A 6,408-nucleotide genomic window follows, 5' to 3' on the forward strand; every position below is an offset into this window, starting at 1 on the left:
TGAATTATTCATCATAATTCATTTTGTCTGTGCCCTCGTCTCTGCGTCTGAGCTGCAGATCTCTATCTTCTCTGAAGAGACGTCCGGAGTGCTCTTAAAATCAGAGCATTTTTATAAAGATAACAAACAAAGCACAGCCACATCTAGCTACAGTCCGTGTTACACAATGCAGGTTTTTACTTTTATCTTTGACTTCCAAACATTCACTCTGGCAGTTTGATAAATACAGGCCCAGGTTCAGCTGAACCACAACTAAACTGCAGCTTAACCAAACGTATAATGATGACGTTACCTTATGAGATCCACCCCACGCACTCACAGGCAGTAATTAAGATTTTCCATTATGAATAACTGCTGAGGAAATACACTCAAAACACCACTGGAACCAGTGTGTATTTGAATCATTTACAGACCAGTTCCACTTGACCTTTAACCTCCTTTCAACCTCTGCAGGAGGTTTACTTCAGACCTCTCATACGATGTCCTCTACTGGCATTCAAGTGACCACTACCACACACAAGAACTGGGTTTATTAAACTAAACAAGTGCATTTTACACTATAGCTTGCAAAGACACAGCAGTGGAGTTTAAGAATGTGATGTTATTAAAGGAGACAGAGGTTTAAATCTGTCTTAAACCTTAAACCGCAGCTGAGCTAGTGACAGAGTTTTAGCACCATAACTCAATCATGCTGATTATGGGTATTTTTCTGCCACCTATTCTATATTCCTATAGCTCACCTGACTCACTACATGCAGACTGAAGCAACACACACACTTTGGAAATACAATTTGACCCAGGTCTGATATAAGTTAACCTTTTGTTAAAATGTTGTTGATTGTTATTTATTAAACACTTACATACATGCACTGTGTGTTATTGAAGTTTGTTGTTGTTCGTCATGGAGACGGAGGACTGAGTAACCGCTTAACACAAAAAAGAAATGTAGTTCTTTGGCCTGAAGAGAAAAAGCCATGTGGCTTCATTTTACTGGCAGTAATTTGGTGTTTTGGCTTTGCTTTGTGTGTTTTCTACAAAAGGAAAGCGACATTTACATGAATAAGCCTGGGATTCAACAGCTAACTCCAGCTGATAATATCATGGCTGGCTGTTTTCTTTGTTTTGGCAGTGACATTTCAGTGTTGTCAGAGCACAACAAATTGTACTTATTAGGCTAAAATCCCAATCGCTGTATCATAGCTGACGTTTAAGATGTCAGAGAGCTTGGGGGTAAAACAGACACAAAGACGCTGCAGAGGCTGTGTTTCCGGAGAACTATAGAGTTTTAAGAGAAGTATCCCAATTTGAGCTGTGTACCTGCCAACTGTAAATACCATTTTTAAAGCCAACGTGTACTTGTGACTTGTTTACTTCAAACTTCATCTCCAAAGCACTGCTACAAAATAAAATACAATACTGCCCTCTAGGGGCCAGAGGAGGGAACACGTCTCATATGTCTTCAAATGAGACTTCACAACATTGGATCAGATCATAGACTGTGGATCAGATATTAACATGATGTATTTAATACTTCCGGTCTTTATGGAGTTCAGTAAGAGAGTTTAAAAAGGAATCATTTCATGTATTGTTATACATGCATGAGCTAAAAAAAACAGCTCTGAGGCTTCATCAATTTAATAAAACATGTAAAAAGTTATTTTTGGAACGGAAAACGTCTCTAAGCACGTTATAGGGCATTAGTAGCGAGTGACTATGTGGACTGCGCATGTGTGCTGCTGAGTTCACGGCTCAGGCGAAACACAACTTGATGTCTTTTAATATCTAGTGCTTGGATCTCTCAAAAGTAAAAATACCAATACCACAGCGTATAATAAAGTCCTGCATTCAAAATGTTCGTAAAAATACAAATATATTAAAATCTAAATAAACTTAATGTATCAACAGTAGCAGGACTCATTATGCAGAATGGCTCATTTCAGAATCATGATCATTGGATTATAAATAATGGTCAATGTGTTCATCATTTTAATGTTGCAGCCGGAGCTATTTTAACTACTTTGTATACTGCAATCTTTAATAATACATACTAATTTATAAATTGATTATATTTTGTTAACAATCTTAATCTGTAAAGAAACCAATGGGCTTTAAAATCAATGTAGTGGTTTGAAAAGTAAAAAACTAAAAACTTTGAGGGCAGATAAAGTAAACGTAGAAAGAAACCAACGATAATTAATTGAGCGGGATTCTTGAGCTCAGATATAGTTTGATAAAATAACCTTATGGTCTTTAAGACAAGAAGATGTGGAATAGAATTCAAATTGAACAAAAGAAATGTAATGGCATATTCAAACCACCCAACAAACCTTTACATCTCCGTCTGCCCACTAGACGGAGACATTGATCAGACCAAATATTTAGTCCCATAATACTTTAATGTGTCTGTCTAGAAGGACAAGTAGAAGTATTGCATCCTTTAAGTTTAAGTTTAAGTAGGAGTCCAAAGGTATTATCAGCAAAATGCATTAGTATCAAGTACAAGTACTCATTATATTACCGGATTATCCCTATACCCGTCCATTACTGTGTAAGAATTATAATGTTGTAGCTGGTCAAATTTGAGCTAATTCAAAATGTTAACCGACTTGAACTTATTTTTAAACTGTTGTGTAATTTAATCTGTAACTGTGCATCATATATTACAGGATGATGTGAATCTGTAAAGTAACCATAACTAAATGTAGTAGAATACCCGTGTGAAGCCCATGTACCTCAAACATGTACTTGCAAACAGTCCTTATTAATGTACTTAAGATACTTTGCTAGTACATGTGGACTGGACCGTCATTCACATCATTATGTGCTTTGACTCTCACTACAGTTGTATTAACACACATTACCGGTATTGTAAAGGGCTCATAATCATGTACAGTAAATACTGCAAATACAAGAAACTAGTGAGTTGCATCTCAGACGGGGTGCTTCAGTGTTGCTCACATAAATGACGCTATCTACGCAATCAACGACCTTCACCCTCCTGACTGAAACAGCTCCTACCAACATCAGGGCTGCTTGTGAAATGTCAGTGTGAGCGGATATTACACATTTCTGGTCATACCTATAGTGTCAAAATGTCAGACTTGTGGGAGATTCCCGAAGAACATTGAACCGTGCAAAGCTGTAGGAAAACAAAGCCCGGGGGTCCGTGGCCCTCTGTACGGGGTCCATGAAAGAAGTTGGTATCGACAGATGGGGGAGCATATTATGTCCATTACCTCCTTTATCATTGTGGCACACAGCAACAAGTTCATTTGTTTTAGTTTCAGCACTTTTTGAAAGTCAGCTTTAATCTCGTTATTTTAAATATCTGGATTCATTAGGACTACGCCAGTCTGCATACTGTTCATTTTCTGGAAGCTTTTCAAATCAATTACGTGGAAAAAAAATGTTAAAAGTAAAGTTTAAAAGTATTTACGTGTTCTATCAAATGAAACAGGTGTGACGTATTTGAAAGTTTTAGAACACAAATAGTTTCTACAGCATCTAAGAGTACAAATGGTAGTAAGCATTTGCTTAATTGGTGTTACTATAAAGAGGGGGTCCTTGAAAAATTAAAATATTAAAATATTATGATGATACGTGTAAATATGTAAATAGGCCAAGTCAAAACTGGCAGAAATTGTCAAATACCTATATTGGTTTCTGTTCATGGCCCGAGGGCTCATCTAAGTTACTACGCAAATGTAAATATAAAATCTTTGTCACAAACAGAACAGGTAGAGATGATAAAATGTTTGTTTCTGTTCCATGAGACACTAAATGTAGCCTCCCAGACATCTATTGTTTTAAACTCCTGTGTGCAATGTATATATATATATATACACACATGTGAACATAAACCTATAAACAATTGCAATGGAATTGAGGTGATAGAGCAAACAGAGGTAGTAGTGCAATATGACTTATTTATTGTTCATCAGAGTGACGGCCGGTGGAAAGAAGCTGTTCCTGTGTCTGCTGGTTTTGTCGTACAGAGCTCTGTAGCGCCTACCAGAGGGGAGGAGTTGGAACAACTTGTGTCCAGGGTGTGGAGGGTCTGCAGTGATCTTTCCAGCCCGTTTCCTGACTCTGGAGGTGTACAAGTCCAGGATGGGGGGCAGGCTGGAACCGATGATCCTCTCTGCAGACCTGACAATCCGGTGTAGTCTGTTTCTGTCCTGTTTGGTGGCCGATCCAACAGCGGGGTCCTCTGAGGTGCAGTCGTTATTGTTTCTAATATAAAGACATATTTAGAAAGTTTGTCATACATTTATTTGTATTGTGCTACTCTGTAAATAAACAGTATACATACAGTACATACAGTTTACATGAACATATGTATGTGACAAATGAAATACCTTAAAGTTTTTTGAATTATTATTTCTCGTTCAGCCTGAAGCGTCTGTCTGCTTCTTGGTTTGTGATCAGATGCAAAGAGCTGCTGACGGCTTCCTGTGTGTGTGAGGAGCTTCCCAAACCCACCAGCACAGAAGAAGCAGACGGAGACAAACTACGTCCTCTGTGCCGGTGGGGACGGGGCGCTCCTCGTCCTCTCGGCTGGTGGGTGGAGCGGGTGGAGCAGGTGGTGGAGGGGCAGGGAGGACGTAACTGTACTCACTGGGTCTCGGACTCACTGGGGTGCTGAGAGTGGTTCAATGGTCTGTGGTGGGTCTGGGTCTTCCTGGGATGATGGGTTGGTTGATGTCCACTCTCAACTGCCCCAGGAGTGAGACAAAGGCACAGAGGAGTCCTGCTCTGTGAGACACAAACACAAGAGATGAATACTTTTAACTCAACTATACGACCTTTACATTGTTCAATGATGGAATCGTATTACTGATACTTCTGTAGTCTTAGTGAGGGATTACTTACTCAGCCCACTGAAGGACTGACAGACCGCCGCTCTCCATCTGGTCCTGTGGTCCTCTATCCTTCTCATCTGGTCCTGTGGTCCTCCATCCTTCTCATCTGGTCCTGTGGTCCTCCATCCTTCTCATCTGGTCCTGTGGTCCTCCATCCTTCTCATCTGGTCCTGTGGTCCTCCATCCTTCTCATCTGGTCCTGTGGTCCTCCATCCTTCTCATCTGGTCCTGTGGTCTTCCATCCTTCTCATCTGGTCCAGAGTGAACACATCTTCTCTGTTGTCTAGGAGATCCAGGATGTTGCTTCCTGTGTTACAGCCATCGATACCTGAGTAAAAGAGACTTGGAAACCTTTTCTTAGCGTTAGTAATTTTTACCATACGACTGTCTGGTACAGCCACCTTCACCTAACTATGAAAAACAGATATAGAGTAAAATGAACAATCTTTGAATAACTATAAAGTGAGACTTTGAGACAACGTGTTATTAAATGTTGACTTACCTTTGTCTGCTAAAGACATCTAGACTTTATAAAGAAAAATACACGACAGAATAACAACCATTCACTGTTAACTTACCTCTAGTTACTGCATCTAGCACAGGGGTCGGCAACCTGCGGCTCCGGAGCCGCATGCGGCTCTTTGGCCCTTCTGTTGCGGCTCCCTGAGTCCTCCGTCCACACGGCGTTTAAGCATTGTTTTCGAGATGATCTCCGTCCAGACTTAAACGCCTTAAAACAAATATCACGTGACTATTCACGTACACTGGGCATGCAGTGGGTGCCGGTCCTACTGGTTTTCAAACCTACTGGTTTCCCTTCCGTGCGTGTGTTGTGTTCGTGTAACAGCAGCAGCTGTTTTCTGCCTCTGTTGCCAGATTCGTCAAACATTCACAAACATATTGCTGGAGATCTAAAAGCCACATCTCATATATATTGCGGGGATTACGATTGTATAAGTGAGCACTACATCACAGCCACGTATGAAGAAATACATTGAAGAAAATATATTTATGGTAAGATCGCATCAACCTGGATTCGAACCATGTCAAGCAAAATAGTGATATATTAAAAAACGTCCGCGCTCCGCTCCGCATCTTACATCGTAATGCGCCTTTTCATGTAGCTGGCTGATCATGATTTGCAGACCTCCACCCTCGGTAAACTATCGATGGATAAATCCAAAAGAAGAAAAGTCCCGGAGGAAAATAGAGTTTAATTCTGCGTGGTCGTATTAATTTGCTTTCACTGCCAACGATGCTGGCTTACCTGAATGCTTGATATGTGGCGAGAAATTTGACATCAAATAGCTTTTGCGGCTCCAGACACATTTTATTTGGTGGAAAATAGGGCAAAATGGCTCTTTGGATAATAAAGGTTGCCGACCCCTGGTCTAGTCCAAAGGTTTCTATTCTGCCATACTCTCTCAGTGATACAGATGCACATATAGGATCGTTTTCGTTTTAAGTTTTCAGATGTTGATACACACTGTCAAGACTCTTACAGGCCCTGTATTTCATAACAGTCTACAATTATTTTAAACCTGTT

The sequence above is a fragment of the Pholis gunnellus genome (genome assembly GCF_910591455.1).
Source record: "Pholis gunnellus genome assembly, chromosome: 3".
Lineage (NCBI taxonomy): Eukaryota > Metazoa > Chordata > Actinopteri > Perciformes > Pholidae > Pholis > Pholis gunnellus.